The sequence below is a fragment of the Xenopus laevis genome, chromosome 3L (genome assembly GCF_017654675.1).
Source record: "Xenopus laevis strain J_2021 chromosome 3L, Xenopus_laevis_v10.1, whole genome shotgun sequence".
Classification (NCBI taxonomy): domain Eukaryota; kingdom Metazoa; phylum Chordata; class Amphibia; order Anura; family Pipidae; genus Xenopus; species Xenopus laevis.
In genome coordinates this window covers 70,658,048-70,675,293 of record NC_054375.1, presented here as the reverse complement: position 1 = coordinate 70,675,293, position 17,246 = coordinate 70,658,048, and the positions used below count along the sequence as shown (strand labels likewise).

The window sequence follows — 17,246 nt, the reverse complement described above, 5'->3', positions numbered from 1 at the left end:
AGAATAAACTATTCAGAGACACATTGGAAAGAATATTAACAAAGTATACAATGGGGCTGTTTTATTAAAATTAGAGAATTTTTTTTCCATGATTCAACTGATAAAAAGACAATCGTGAAAATTTTCAAATCAAGTTTTCTGATTTCAGATCGAAATAAAATTGAATTTTAGAATTCAGCAGATAAAATCTAATGAGCTTCTGTAAAAGTCAATGGAAAGAGTATTCATAAAATTCAAACAAATTTTAAATTAAAGTTTTTAATTCATTGAAAATAAATTGTAGAATTTGATTTTCCAGCTGATAATTTTCACAAGATGATTGTGATTTTTCTGATTCAAGTCTTTATGTAAATATGCTGGGAAAAAAGTTTTGCTTTCCCTGTGTTAGTGCTGTCCCTGCAACTCACAGCGTTGCATGTAGCTTATTTAACATCTAGTACTTCTTATGAGTTAGATCACATAAGAAATACATTCATGGGATCCTTGAGCAAGGTAGGCCATAAAACTTATTTGTCCTTAGGGCTATGTTTTTGACAGCCCTGAAGATAAAGTATATTATGTGCAGTGTTTCACTGAAGCTGATAAAAAATGCAGTATTAAGACCAAAGAAATACCTAAGCAAGCTTTTATTTCTTTTAGTTGGGTACAAATGTAGAAATTGATATGTGTGTATGTATGTATATATATATATATATATATACAGTATATAATATGAATTTCATACACTTTTCAGGTAAGAGTGTTTTAATGATTCTGCCAATTTAAAATTTTCCTCAAAAGCTTAAATTTGAAAAATTGTGCCTTACTTTTCAAGTGATGCTGACACTACAAAACTACTCTTCAAATAATTACCTATAGTTCATGCTGATCATTTTTCACCGATAGGCCTGCTTTTGTACACCATTGTAACTTGAAAGGGATCCTGTCATCGGAAAACATGTTTTTTTCAAAACGCTTCAGTTAATAGTGCTACTCCAGCAGAATTCTGCACTGAAATCCATTTCTCAAAAGAGCAAACAGATTTTTTTTATGTTCAATTTTGAAATCTGACATGGGGCTAGACATTTTGTCAATTTCCCAGCTGCCCCATGTCATGTGACTTGTGCCTGCACTTTAGGAGAGAAATGCTTTCTGGCAGGCTGCTGTTTTTCCTTCTCAATGTAACTGAATGTGTCTCAGTGGGACATGGGTTTTTACTATTGAGTGTTGTTCTTAGATCTACCAGGCAGCTGTCATCTTGTGTTAGGGAGCTGTTATCTGGTTACCTTCCCATTGTTCACTTGTTTGGCTGCTGGGGGGAAAAGGGAGGGGGGTGATATCACTCCAACTTGCAGTACAGCAGTAAAGAGGGATTGAAGTTTATTAGAGCACAAGTCACATGACTTGGGGCAGCTGGGAAATTGACAATATGTTTAGCCCCATGTCGGATTTCAAAATTGAATATAAAATAATCTGTTTGCTCTTTTGAGAAATGGATTTCAGTGCAGAATTCTGCTGGAGCAGCACTATTAATGGATTCATTTTGAAAAAAAATTTTTTTCCCATGACAGTATCCCTTTGAAGTTCCTAAACCTGACTGTTTTTCCAACCTGACTGTCCCTTCTCAACCTGTCAGTTAAAGCTTCTAATGCTAATGGATTATTGCTGCACAAATACAGCAGCCCCCTCGTAGAGGAACACGAGGTATCAGATAGGTAATGTAAAAGCATCAGGCAAATACTTAATGGCAAAATTATAAATGGCATGCAAAGACAATATTTTGTCAAAAACGGTTTAATTTCTGGTGTCAGTATCTCTTTAAAGTGCCCTCTTGCTACCTGCTGATTTGTTGATATGGAGTTAAAGCAATTTTACACTTGTTATTTAATTCAGCCTGCATCCTTTAATGGTTTTACTCATGCAATTAAACATGAATTATGCATTGATATGTGCAAAGTCCCTCATAAATCAACCAAATTTGTAACATTAAAAGGTTTCTGAACATCTATTCAAATCATGGTAAATTGCAAAATATCAAATTACTGAAACTACCAAATAAATATGAGGAAGAAATATTATCATAAACTGTCCTTCACAAATGCAAAAATACATTTGCATGGAAACGGATTAATTGTGTAGGGTGCATTCATTTCAGAGTGATTTATTAAGCTTTCACAGAGAAAGGCTGCTTAAAATGCATAAAGAGCTGTGAACAGTAAACAACCATGTCTTAGTTTGAAAATAACAGGACCCACATGCTGTGCATGGAAATTGCCCTTAACAGAATAACCTATTGTCTAACACATAGAAAGCCAAAGGTTGCTTGTAATCAAATTTGAAGTTCCACTTATTTATAAAAACAACAATTCCCATGAATATCTGTTGTCACTATGGATTTCTGATTACATTCATTGAAAACTACAGGATTTTTTGGCTGTTTTTCAGTCATTTAAACTGACATTTTTATAAATCCAATTCAACCACATGAACTAATGATTCTAAACTGAATTGCTCACTCTGTGAAAAATTAAAAATAGTAACCTATGTTTTTATCAAGAGACTACAAATTACCATAATGCATATAAAAGACCTATATGAATAGGTAATAAAAGGAGAACATGCAATTTTCTACATCAACTTTGTAAAAATAGTGGTTCAGTTAACTATTTATCTTGCAAAAACAAAGCTGCTTCCAAATGTAAGAAATGTAATCACATGCAAGAGTGACAATTAAGGCATTATTATTAAGTTAATTAAAACAGACACATACACCCGCGAACTAAAAATAACAGGGTTTCTGTGTACATGCAAAATAATATTATATCACTATGGGATATTTATGGTAACTGAACCATGTTCTGCAAGAATGGACTTCAAATGCATGTCTCTCAATTAAATTCAGCTTTATTACGCATTGATTTATAAACTATATGAAAACTGCTAACATTTGAACAACTTTGCAAACTTAAAGATAATTTAAATTTGTCAATGGTGGTTGCAAATATGGCCTTGGGGGCACCAATGAAAACTGTGACTACATCCTATTGAAAAGGAAGGGTTTAGGTATGAAAATTAACTAAAGGGCTAGAAAGTCATACTTAAATGTCGCTGTAAAAACCTGCAGCATGTCTGTTTCCATTTAAACCTTGGTTAAGAATCTAACCAGGAGAGAGAAAAACACTGGTACCATTCCTGAAAAGAGTAGATATACAAAATACGTTACTGAGAAACTCTTCTATTTTTGACTTTTTAACTGTGAGACAAATTTGCTTCCATCAAGTTCTATATTGTATTGCTAGTCAGTAATTGATTATCTTTGAGTGGAACTTATCTCTATTGACTTCCTTAAAGCCTTTTAGTGGTAATTGAAACTTCCAAACAAAGCATGAAATGTTGACTTACAAATGAGCTCTTCCTTTAGTTGGCTTCAAATATTGTCAGATAAAGGGAACAATGGCCACCTTCTTGCACCAGGCTGTTTGTCTGGTGAGTATTCCTCAGTGCAAGTGTTGGTAATGTGTGGGTATTTATTGTATTTCTATAAAGTCCTAATAAGCTCCATGGGTGAGAGTGAAACCCTTTGCTTTTTCACACTGTGCTCAGGACCCTTAAACTTCATGGGGTCAAGACAGAAGAAAGCGTAATTGACCATGAGGTCTAGATTAATAGACCCTACATTAACACTCTAGCAAGAATGTCACACAATGCAACTTTTGGCGCAGCAATGAATGAAGCCTTTGTTATAGTGACATCATTTAGCAGTGAAATCTTGATGTCACCATGGTAAACCTCTAAAAATGTCAAGGCTGTGATATATTTATCAGGTGTCCCTGCATTATGCGTTAAAATTTGGAATTAGTTGTGGCATTTAGGTCCACTTTGTTATTTATTGATACTTTAGGTTCAGATGCTATTTATATTGTTTAAAAATATGTCTATGTAATTATTTATCAGCATAAAATCCGGCACTCATATCCATGCCAGGGTGCACTATCCTGTCAATCACATTGCAGCTGTTTTGAATAGTAGACTCTGAAGAGATATAATGTAGGTTGTTTGTGTGTGGATATGTAAATTTAAATATATATATTTACATATGCCCCTTCTCATTTACCTCCATTCTCATTTTTGTAATGACTACACTTAAAGGACCAGTAACATAAATTTGTTTTTAAAAAAAAAAACTTGTTTGTATAGAATGAAAAAAAAACACCAAGTCATATGTAACTTTAAAATCGCAAAGTTTTATTAAAAAATAACTTACCAAAACTCTACTTGTGCTCCTCTTCAGAAAAGGCGACATGGCGACGATCCATAGTGCGGCGCTCGATTTCTCCTCCATGGCTCTCCTATAGAAGGAGGGGAGGAGAAATCAAGCTCCGCATGATGGATCAACGCCATGTCGCCTTTTCTGAAGAGGAGCACAAGCGGAATTTTGGTAAGTTATATTTTAAAGTTACATATGGCTTGGTGGGTTTTTTTTCGTTCTATAGAAAAAAAAAATTGACGTTACTGGTCCTTTAACTCGCTTGCGTTTTCTGGCATCAATTCCTTTTTTATTTATACAAGCGCATCATAGGATTAACATAAACAGATTATAATTTACACTCAAGTCACAAACTGAAAATACAGTGGTAGGGTAAGCAATTAACAATGGCCAGTTTTGCAGATATAGTAAAGATTTATTTTTTTAATTCTAATTCAAACAATACACCCCAGTGAAGAGCCTCAAATCTTTAGGATGATTATTAAATGTACATTTTCCAGACTGATAGGATAAAAACATATTGTGCAAAGAATTGGATGGTACTTAGGCTATGGACACAGGCTTTTTTCAGAGGCTGATCAGCAGCTGTTTTCAGCCTGAGTAATTTGCAGGCTGAGAGAAGCAGATCTGCTCAGTGCACCTGCTCCATTGATTTGAAACTGACCAGCCTGTGTGCGGTCACACACAGGCTGACATCAGCCCAAATACGCAGACGACAACAGCCACTGAAAACAGCCTGTGTGTCCATAGCCTTACTTAATGTTTCATATTGTTCAGTTGCCATAAGGGCAAGGCCAGACGTGGCGTTTTTACGTTGCGTTTTTAAAAAAGAACAGCCAGGCGTAAATACGCATAAACTGTGCTACCACTGAAACTAATGGAAAAGCACTATGGCAATTCACACAGGGCGCTTGCAAGCTGAAATCTGCCACAGGACGCCAGTATTGGTGTTTTTTAGCAGAAACGCCAATACGTCAGGTAACTACCAGATCAATAGACTCTATGAGATCTGCACGTTTGAAACCACACTTTGCGTAAATACGCAGCGTATTTTAAATATGGAGTCTAAATTCTCAATGAGAACAATGAGAAGTGCATGTTGGGAAAAGAATCCTACGTGCTGAAAAACGCATGTTGGGGGTAGCAGGTGGTTTCAGTGGCGTATTTACGCCTGGCTGTTCTTTCTTAAAAACACAACGGAAAAATGCAGCAAAAACGCCACGTCTGGCCTTGCCCTAAGAGAAAAAAATCTACATATTATAGAAAAATCCATAGCCTCTCAATAATCCCCTTAATTACTTATATTATAAGACTTGCTTTTTCCTCAGACAAGATTTGCTTCTTGTCAGAGTATTTCTTTATGCAAAAAGATGCTGCCTCCGCAAGGACTAATTGTAATGTGCTTACTATTAAACAATGAATGTAGATTTCATACAGGCTTCCACCACAGGCCTCCCCCCCGGCCAGTGCCCCGCCTTTGCTGGTACCCCCTGCAGGCCTCCTGCCTCAGTCGCAACCCCCCTCCAGGACCACACACGAACCTGTCCTGTAGTTGTAGCTGCAATCAGGGGTGGAGAGGGGTGAGATGGATCAGTGGGCAGCATGGGAATTAGACAGGTGTGGGTCTGGGTTGGCAGGGGCCACAAGGACCGGGGCCCACCGGATTTTTACCCAGTGCCCAACCAGCCCAGTCTGACCCTGATTTCATACGGTGAAATTGGGGGAAATTCTCTGTCCCTTGCCGCCTATGGCGGCTCCCGTAATGCTGCCGCCCAGCACTTCTAGTGCAGCAGCAGGTTCAGGGGGGCCACAACGCTAATGCAAATCACGCTCTCTGCACTAGTAGAGCCAAATTTCTGGGTTAGAAATTCGGCTCTTAAAGTTACCAGCAGAGGCCCTGGGTGAAATATAGTACTAGTGTATGTTATTTGCAACCTCAAACAGATACACATTTACTGCCCTGTGCTTTAATACATCCACATTTACATTTTTATTTATTGTATATAAGTTCTTTTAAAAATACCAGAAAATTTTTGAACCGGTTTTTTTTTTTACTCTCTTTAGGGATATTTCTGGGGTAAAATTTAATTGTACCTTGGAAAATGAAATAGGAGTTAAAGGAACAGGAGGGGGCCATAATGTGGCAAAGGTGGGTTTAGGTGCATAGCAGAAAGTAGTAACACCAACCTGACATGTGGTTTCAATGTGTACAGTTTTATGGGGAGGTCGCAACCCAGGAGCCACTTGTTCACCCCTCTGCACATTGCCATGGGAAAGGCTAATGGAAAATGTTCCCCCTGCTACTGTCTGGGTTAAATGTACCACAGAAGGCATGTGCTCACCTTTTTGCTTGTTGCCTAGGAGCAGGGGGAATAGTAAATGTGGATCAGCATCTGTAAGAGCTAGTGATCTGAAACTGCTGCAGCTATCGAATAATCTACACAAGATGTAGCATTTCAGATTCTTTAGCCACAGATCGGAGGTTCTATGATCTGTTAATACACAAAGCAGGTACAGCAACTCTACTATAACTATGTTATACATCAATCAATGTGTACCTTCTGGGCTGATAGGTTATATGGTCCCTTCCTAGCAGTGACATAGGAGACAGTAGCAACCAGGACCTACAGATATAAATGGCATAACTTTGAAGAGGAAATAAGTACTTTGTATGTAAGTAAAGGTGACCTTGCATTGAAAGGTCTGCTTGTTTGGTGAGATCTTTTCCTGATATGCCCACCTTGAGATGGGCAAAGGCCCTCACTCCAACGGGTAGTTTCAAACCTGCCTGTTCAACATCTGGCTGATTTTGACCCAGATATTAGTTGGGTAGACCCATGAGAGTTATCCATACACAGGTTGATAAGCTGTCAATTTAGTCCATTGCCAGTTTTCATAGGCCCATGTGTGGCCACATTTACTTGTAAATTTTCTCAAAGCTCACTATTCTTGCCTAGCACAAACCTTTCTAAAAGCAGAAGGGCACAGTTTAGCTAGAATTGGCTAGAAACCGTGATCCTTTAAAGATCCTAGCCCATATTGACAAAGTACTGACAATTAAATAAGCAAGAAATATAAATGTGATTGTTTTTTCTTTTTGAGGCATTGTCTCCATAAAAAACGGAGTTAACAAAATAAAGGTAAATAAATAAGTTTACATTTAACAGTAGTCTGCAGTGCATATAAAAGTGTTGGTAGTTATTTCTCCACCAGAGGGCAAAATGGGCCTATATATTCAGTATTACAGTGTACACAGTTGTGTGGATATCCATGCGGAATGAATAATTGGTGACAGTTTCAATCCCTTTGTTTCTTTTGTACTAAGTGTGTTTAACTTCAGATATTTAAATAACGTTTCACAAAACATTTGTAGTAATCTATGAATGTGCCACATTCCTATTGGTTCTATATTTTGTACTTCTATTACTTTCAGAAAAGAAAAACACTCAGAGAAAGGGAGAAATTAATGACAGGGAGTCCTCAAGTTACATACATATGACTTATATACAACTCATACTGACAAACAGAGACTATTACAGTAATGTACTGTGGATTGCTTGGCCTTTATTAACATTTAGCTTTAATTGACCACCTGCCCCAATCCCCTCTGGCATGTGTTGTCTACTGCAGAGCACAGAAAGGTAAAAATAAATATGTACAGAAAGGTAAAAATAAATATGCACAGAAAGCTAAAAATAATATGCACAGAAAGGTAAAATTAAATACTGTTAAGACAAACATCTGTCTTGTTGTATTTAATAAGTAAATGTATATGTTTCAACTTACATACAAATTCAACTTCAGAACAAACCTACAGACCCTATCTCATATGTAACCTGGGGACTGCCTGTTTATATAAACTGTGGAATCCAGAGGATGTGTTCAAATTTCTTTTTAGTTTATTGACACTTTCCTTAGTGTTAAAAAAATGCTTAAAGATGTTTAACGTACTGCCGCATTTTTCAGCTCTCAATGGGGTTACATTCCTTTCTTTAATATGAGGTGTTCGGGCTCAGAGGTTGAACAAATTAGTGGGGGCTTAAAGGGATACTGTCATGGGAAAAAAAATTTTTTTCAAAATGAATCAGTTAACAGTGCTGCTCCAACAGAATTCTGCACTGAAATCCATTTCTCAAAAGAGCAAACAGATTTTTTTATATTCAATTTTGAAATTTGACATGGGGCTAGACATTTTGTCAATTTCCCAGCTGCCCCAAGTCATGTGACTTGTGCTCTGATAAACTTCAATCACTCTTTACTGCTGTACTGCAAGTTGGAGTGATATCACCCCCTCCCTTTCCCCCCCCCCATTAGCCAAACAAAAGAACAATGGGAAGGTAACCAGATAACAGCTCCCTAACACAAGATAACAGCTGCCTGGTAGATCTAAGAACAACACTCAATAATAAAAACCCATGTCCCACTGAGACACATTCAGTTACATTGAGAAGGAAAAACAGCAGCCTGCCACAAAGCATTTCTCTCCTAAAGTGCAGGCACAAGTCACATGACATGGGGCAGCTGGGAAATTGACAAAATGTCTAGCCCCATGTCAGATTTCAAAATTGAATATAAAAAAATCTGTTTGCTCTTTTGAGAAATGGATTTCAGTCAGTGTCGGACTGGCCCGGCGGGACACCGGGAAAATACCCGGTGGGCCCCGACCCTCATGGGCCCCCGCCGGGCCAGAACCCCTCTCTAAATATTTATATTAAAAAAAAAAAAAATTATCGGCGCTGAGCAGCGCCGCCTGCGCATGCGCGCCAAGCGGCGCTGTTGCGCATGCGCACCGAGCGGCTTCCTTGCTCGTCCCCGGCGCGTCACAGTGGGGGGACGGGTGGCCGGAGGGGGGCCCTCGGCAACAGTCCCGGTGGGCCCCGGTCCCCCCAGTCCGACCCTGATTTCAGTGCAGAATTCTGCTGGAGCAGCACTATTAAGTGATTCATTTTGAAAAAAAATGTTTTTCCCATGACAGTATCCCTTTAATGAACTTGGAGAAGCTCTTTATTAAGGTGTAAACAATTGTTACATCTTAGAAAAAGCTTTAAAATCAAACAGTGTCTGTATACTTTTTTTTTATACCGCTTAGTAATAAAAATACTTAAAGTTAAGATGGCAATACATGGGCACATTTAGGCTGACGATTGAGCCCACTGAGGAGGATTTAGCATCTTATCTGCCCATGTATAATCCTACCTCCAACTTCTTCCAAGACCGGGCTGGTTTGAAAATCCTGTTTGGCAAGGATTATATTTATCTTTTTTATATGCTGTGCATGCCCAAGTGCATAACCGTACATGTGTCAATGTTGAATCTAGGGATGCAAAAAATTCAGAATCCAATTTTCAGGATTGGGGTGGATTAGATTTATGTTGAGCTAATCTTTTTATCACAAATCCAAAGATGCAATTTAGGATTTAGATTTGGTTTAGCATTCAGACAAAACTTTTATGGTGAATTCTCTAATAATTTTAATTCAAAACTGTATGGAATGTCTAGTTAAATGTGGCATTCTGTCTGGGGAAAAAAAACTGCTCTGATGACATGAGTTGAAGAATTTAAAGGGGACCCTTCACCCAAAAAAAACATTCCAAATCCTATTTTATCACATTAGTCAAGCAAAATGAACTTTAATTACACTATATAAATTATTTGAATCTTGTTTCCTTCAGTCTGGGAATTCATAATTATAACAAGCAGGAAGCAGCCATTTTGTGGACACTGTTATTAAGACAAGCCTTGCATCATCTCAGAATCTTGTTTGTGCACCAGAATGGGGGACCTGATGTCCATTTCCTTGCCCTGGCTAAACAATTAAACAGTAAAAAGAACGGGGGAATGTGTGGAGAGCAGTGACATCTAGGAAGTGCTGAATGGAAAGTGAAAGTAATTGTCTGCCCCGCCTCTATGCCACTGGCATACAGGAGGGGCAGACAATATTTGATTGACAGCTGAGATTTTTAAATGAGCTTACAACAGCTATGAATGCTTTAATAAAGATTAGAAATTGGATTTCATGTTTAATTTGAAAAGGACTTTTATTATACAGATTTTTGTGTCTGGATGACAGGTCCACTTTAACTGCCCTGCACAGAGCTTTGACCTTATCTGAAATGAACAGCTGTGAGGGGCATCCAGGGGATGCTTCTGACTTAGGCAGCAGCCCAGATACCACCCCACCCCAACTTTGCATAGGAGGTGATCACAGTGACAAAAAATGTTCATTTTAAAATGGCTCTTTAGGGTGGTGGCACACATGGTGATTCCGGGGAGATTAGTGGACCAGCGACAAATCTCCTCATATTCGGGCGACTAAACCCCTATTAGTGCCGGTGGGATGGCACTCAGATCGCTTCAGTTTTCCAAAGTCACCCCGAAGTTTCCTTGAAATTTCCACTCCTTTACAATTGTTAGGTGCATGACTACATGCAAAAAATCAATTTCTATATATCTTTGCACCTGCTCATGCATATTGTGCAAAGGTGCAGTCAGTGTTGGATTGTTGTATATAGGGCCACTGGGGCTACCGCCTGGGGACACCCCCACATGAATCAGAAGCTCCAGCTCCACAAAATGCCAAACCACCCCCGCTGTACACTGCATACCAAAATTTCTCCTTGTGGACGCTATCAGGGCATGGGACAGCACTGGTGCCTGCAGTTCCAGGTGGGGGAACAGCGCTGGGTTGGCCAACATGAGGCCAGTCCAACCCTAGTTGCAATTTGCTCCAGGCAAGAGAGCCCAGACTTCTAACACCTACCTTACTAGGAAGTAAGTGTACTGTGCCTATAGGCACTCCCAGAAGTGTAGGATGAATTATGTGTTTGTGACACTGCAATCTCATAATGCCTTGAACAACTCAAATTCAATTTAATTTCTGCTTGTTCATTTAGCACAGTTAGTAATTGAACCTACATTTTGTCTTTCTGGTTTCTGCTTTTTTCTCAGTGGCAAAATTACATGGCATTGCCCTAGAGGCAAGGGCTAACAAAGCTGTAAAATCCTTGACAATAAACCCCTACAATGTGAATCATTTTATTTGAGCTTTAAACCATGCACTCCACATTGACAAGGATGTGGGTGTATTTAGTAATGGATGGAGACATTATACCCCAGAGGAATAAGTGGGTAGCTATGGCTTGGACTAGATTGGTTTTCTACATTAATTGTAATTATTCCACTCCCACTATTAAGAAGTTAGGCATCCTTAGGTGGAACATTGTGACACGTGTACTGTCTCGCTGCAAAATTTTGCATTTTGCATTTCAATAAACCGTTACTATTTTTCGTGAATATGACTTCTACAAGGTACATCTTAGACATGTTTAATAGTTCCAATGCATATGGCCAAGAAAATATATTTAAAAGCCGACAGCTTAATATTTAGATGTGGAAAGAGGCCTCCAGCTAAGTTAGACACCTGCAGAGGAACAGTGACTTTGCATATTATACACATTTGTTGGCCTGTGTGTTTCAAAGATGTTCTTTTGCCAATGTGGCAAATGCAAAGGGGAAATTAATGTAGGGCTGCCGCAGCCAGTCCCTGCCCCTGGGGGTTTCCGGAGAGGGGCATCCCGTCAGTGGCTGGGCTGCTGGCTTCTCTCCCCAAGTTACTGTGCCATGGGCTTCTGTGGCTGGTTCCTCCACCAGGGATTTTAGGAAATGGACATCTCCTGGTGTTGATGGAGAGCATGCACTGCTGGCTTCTCTACCCAAGCCTCCAGGGAAGCTGGGGGACACCCATCACCAACTGTACACTCAAAACTGCACTCCTCCAGCTGCTGCTTGGTGGGCCAAAGAAGTATCAAGCGAGGTGGAATGCCTTTTTCCAGGTGTGGGCTTGCCAGTGCCACACTAACCCGGAAGGGCTGAGATTGTCTAAAAGGTTTATTCCTTTGTAAATATGTTGTGTGGTTTTGTATTGAAATAGTTAAACAGGCAGCTAAGAAAACACTAAGTTTAAATAGGGGTTTCCATTGGGATATAAACTGGAAGAACAAGTTGGTCTTGTTTTGTTTTTGCATTCAGATTTCAAAAGATCTGTTACGGATTAAAGCATCTGACTGCTTTGCATTTTGTGGCAATGCATCTAAAGTAAAAGTATAACATTTGCTTAATATAGTAGTGTGTCATGACTACTGATGCAGCCCTATGTCTACTAATCAAAAATGCTGCAGTTATGATTTATAAAAAGTCATTATTTTTGCCTGAAATAGGGAAAACAAAGGTCATTAATTATATTAATTATATTAGGTGAGTATAATTGTGCAAAAGTGGTGTATGTTATTTGGCATTTCTTAGGGGTTATTTATTTAGGTTTGAGTTGTGTTTTCCATGAAAATTTGAGTTTTCAGTTGATTTTTTGGTTAAAATTTACATTTTCAGGTTAAAAAAAACTTGAATTTTTGAGATTTATTATACCGTGTTCCGGGAAATAGCGCAGATCCAAAATTACACCATCTTTCTGTAAATTGAATCTCCATACTTTGTCTTCTAAATAATTATTTGAACATTAAATAAACCCATTAGGGTTGTTTTGCCACCAATATGGATTCATGCAGCTTAGTTAACTACAAGTACAAGATACTGTTTTATTATCACAGGTAAAAATGAAATATGTTTTATAATTTTGGATTATTTGATATAAAAAAAAGGAGTATATGGGAGATTAAATGTAATACAGAGCTTTCTGGATAATGAGTTTCCGGATAAGGAGTTCCCATACTTAAATTTGCAAATGGTTATTCATACCTCTATGTATCACAAAATAGCTCACAACTCATCTCAGGAGCCCCCCACCCCAGTTATAAAAATTATATTTATAATTAATTTGGTATAAATACCCTACATATATATTATAGACAGTCTTCTGCTTGGGCTTTATCCTTATAAAGATTTGCCATTCCTGGAGATTATGGGGTTAATATTTTGTGAAAAGGTATATGATACACTGTTTAGTACAAACAGCTTTTTCCCTACTGAATTAAAAGAAAATAATACCCCTGAACAATGTAGGTCTTTATAAAAATATATTGAATAAAACCACTCATATGTAAAACCCTGCTTCATGTAAATAAACCATTTTCATAATAATATATTTTTTGTAGTATGTGGGCTGCCTCTAGTTGATAAATAACCAGTGTAGGTACCAATGGCAACAAATCAGCAATGAGCTTTGATCAGACTACTAAAAGCTAGAAAATGAAACCAGATTTCCTATTTGATGCACTGTTATTAAAGTTGCTATCTTAAACAGTCAGTATTAAAGGCCATCAGAGTGCTACTGGTTCCAAGCTAATAGTGAGGTATAAGAGAGAAGGTCCTGTTTAATGAACCAACAATGTTTGCTTTTTGCTTTAAAATAACAGTAACACCAAAAATGTAAAGTGTTTTGAAGTAATGAAAATATAATCTACTGTTGCCCTGCCATGGTACAATTGGTGTGTTTGCTTCAGATACTCTACAACAGTTTATATTGTGGTAGAGTGACTAGGAAAATGTGGAAAAAGGTCACTCTAGCCTTTAGAAGCATGCATGTGGTATCCCTGATTGAGATGTGTGTGTTGGATCTAATGCATAGGAAAGAAAACATGAGGAGACTTATAAATCCCTTTAAGATAGAATTTCTATAAGGGTTTCAATGTGCTCACCCCTAAGGGTTGACGCAGAGAGGGGGGATATGTGATAGAGTGACTAGGAAAAGGTGGGAAAAGGTCACTTTAGCCTTTAGTTTCTCCCCAGGTACAGAGATAGGCTCCAGGAAGGGAGTTATTAAACAGAGAATCAGCGCTCTGTTTAAAGACTTTAGTAGCCATGGACTCCATTCCACAGATCCAGTCCAGAGATTGGAATTCACCTTCCACAGAAAAGCTGTCCTGTTGAAAGACTATTTAAAGTTAATTACAATGGGAGAGTGTGTCTCTCAGCCGGACACAGCAGGTAGGAGACCTGGCTGTGTGAGGAACTCCCAGAGGCGCTGGGGGTGCTGTCTATGTCTGCCTGAAGCAGAAAGTGACTGGGCCGTGAGTTGGTCAAGCTTGAGGTAACGTGAGTGAAGGAAGCCAGAAAGCTGAAATCTTACAGGAAAGAGTCCTGTGGTGTACAGGGGTGAGCCAAACTATTTGTGCTGGTTGTCCACAAGGGGCCCAGTCTAGTCAGGGACTGCTTCAAAGTGTGAAGGTAGTGCCCAGTGGGCAAGGTTTTTATTTTATGATTTATGTTTGTTTGCCACAATGATCACCCCTGTGCATAATTGACTGTGTTTGTTTAAAAGTGGGAACGCTACCAAACGCTAATTCCCCCAAAAAGTGCATGTGCAGGCCAGTGGCATGTCACAATATAAACAAGCTGCTGTGTAGCCATGGAGGCAGCCATTCAAAGCTGAAAAAGGAGAAAAGGATACACCACAGATAGCAGATAAGCTCTGTAGTATACCATGGCATTCTTCAGAAAGTATCTGTTATCTAGTTTGTATCCTGTGCTTTGAATGACTGCCCCAATAGCTACACAGAAGCTTGTTTATATAATCTATATTTGTGTTTCTATAGCAACCATTTTACCAACGCAGGGCAACAGTACATTATATTGTCATTCCTTTAAACCATTTTAATTTTTTGGTGTTACTGTTACTTTAATATTAGATGAAAGTGAAAAAGGATCTTTTTTGTTACTGAAACAGGTTGGACTGCATTGCAAAGCTCTGAACTGTAACTATAGTCACACAAAGTGGAGTATAAAGAAAATGCAGCTAAAAAAATCTACAGCATTAGGATGTTAAGTGTAAAAGGAGTTTTGTACTTGGGCACTGTATTGCGTAAAGGGGTGGTTAACCTTTAAGTTAACTTTTAGAATGTTATAGAATGGATCATTCTTAGCAACTTTTTGATCGATCTTCATTTTTTTTTAAATTTCTTATCGTATTTGAATTATTTGCCTTCTTCTTCTGTCTCTTTCCAGCATTCAAAATCTAAAAAGCAAATGCTTTGTGAGGCTACAAAGTTATTGCTACTTTTATTATCTTTCTTTTCAGACACTCTACTATTCACATTCCAGTCTCTCATTTGAACCACTGACAGGTTGCTAGAGTAATTTGGACCAATTGCAAATTGTCTCAGAATATTAAGCTCTACGTTATACTAAAAAATTATTTTAAGGTTTTAAAGGGCACCTGTCAGCTGAAAGTCTCCCCCACCAGAGGTGTGGGCTAATTGAGCCCCCACTCCTGTTGGAGGAAAGAATAGTTCAAAAGAAAAAAAAATCAGCAATGTTATGTAGGGCGCATTAGTGTGATCAGTGGTTTGCTGCACACTCATGATGCGCATGCATGTGCTCCAACATGGCCATCTGCACCAGGAGCTCCCTCCAGGGTGGGCAGCCTAGCACTGGCAGGGGCAATTTTTTTTTTTCCTCTTTAAAAACCAATTTCAGCTGACAGGTGCCCTTTTATAACTGATATTAATTGATTCAGCTGATGTAACAAGAAAATTCTTTGTAGACAGTAAATGGCAAAAACTGTGACCAGTATAGGTGCTATGCTCTTAGATGTGCAGTTGTGGCTACAACACATACGTAATATGAGCTGGTGATTAGAGAGTCAATAGAAAAGAGTAAATGTTCCAGTCCATTTCATGCAATAGAGCTGACTTTCCAGGGAGTGTCTCACCTGGGAAGGTCTATATGTTTGCCAGGTGAGTAGACTTGTGCGCAAACAGCATGTGATCTGAAGCCAGAGAGCTAACTGTACATTACAGAAGTTCTGTTGAATACGGGCAGGGATGCTCTCAGTGTCTGCAGGTGAAGGAAGTCAGCGAGATTTGGAAAGGTAGAACTTTAGCATCCCAAGGAAAAACAAAGTGCCCTGAAAGTATCCTGCAAGCCTACAACAACCTTATGTGAGTACAGGGGTTTTCCCCCCAATAGTAAATGTTAATTTTGCTATGGTTAAACCACAAGTGACCAAGAGTATTCAAGTGTATTAAGAAAACATAGGTGTAGTTATAGCTATATAGTCATATCATTTTATAATATAATGGTAACTATGCATGGTGGAAGTATCCTGGGAACACTAGGAAACACTATTGCCCCCCCCCTCCCGTAAGGGCCCCACAATTTGAGAACTGATGATTAGAGTCATCAGTTCCTCTTCCATACTTCCAAATAAAGTGTGATGTATTTTACATTTGTAATGAACGGAAAGGTCTTGTGAATAGGGCCCTCTGATCCTATACTGGGTAACCTTTGTTTGTTAAATTATTGTAAGACCTCCCTTCATTATAAATTAATGTTAAGTGCTGTGACAGCACAATATGAGGCTATGCTTGTGTGCACATACTATTTTGTAACTATACCTTTGCATTTATAGACAAGATCATTTATAAACATTGAGCAAATCAGATGTTTCCTTCCATTGTTCTACCTGCAGCTGATTGAAAAAAAGGAATCCCTTATTTGTGCTATGGGCAAATTTGCCCAGTGTATATAAATGAGTATGTTTCTATACCCCAGGATGATCATTGATCTTATGTACAGTGCAGCTAAATAGTCAGATGCTTCATAAACATTCATGTTTTATATAAGGTATAGGAGTGGGAGTTGTCAAAAAACAGGAGTAGAATCCACTAGGGGGTTCTTTTCCACAAAAGTCACTATTACATGGAGCATGTTTAGACACAAGTATCTTTTAATGAATACAGTACCGCTGAACTGTCACGTTTTTCACGGGACAGTCCCAATTTTGACAGCTCAACCCACAGTCCCTGATTGTTACTGAAATGTCCAGATTCTATCTTTGATCTCCTGCACTGAACAGCCAGAAAAAGATATAAAGCTTCTAACTTAATAGGCTTTTGGCAGAGAGCCCAGAATACATGGCAGGTGCACTTAGATACTTTTGTAACAATTGATGATAAGCAAAATAAACTATTGTAACAATTTAAGATAAGCAGGTCTCTTGGGGAAACTGACTTGCAGCTTAAAGGGCAATTCACCTACATAAGCCGTT

At 38.5% G+C, this 17,246-nt stretch overlaps 1 protein-coding gene across 2 annotated transcripts in view; it reads left to right on the top strand.

Annotated features, from left to right (window-relative positions):
- The first annotated feature begins 14,043 nt into the window (after positions 1-14,043).
- The window catches only part of ano6.L (anoctamin 6 L homeolog), a 51,837-nt gene continuing 48,634 nt past the window's right edge, over positions 14,044-17,246 (top strand). Inside the window, exon 1 of one of the 2 annotated variants that reach the window (XM_018252524.2) lies at positions 14,044-14,288. The gene's annotated coding sequence lies outside the window, so the exon portion shown is untranslated. Of the gene's footprint in view, positions 14,289-15,982; positions 16,138-17,246 lie in introns of those variants that run through there. The other variant, XM_041586390.1, reaches the window with a different exon arrangement.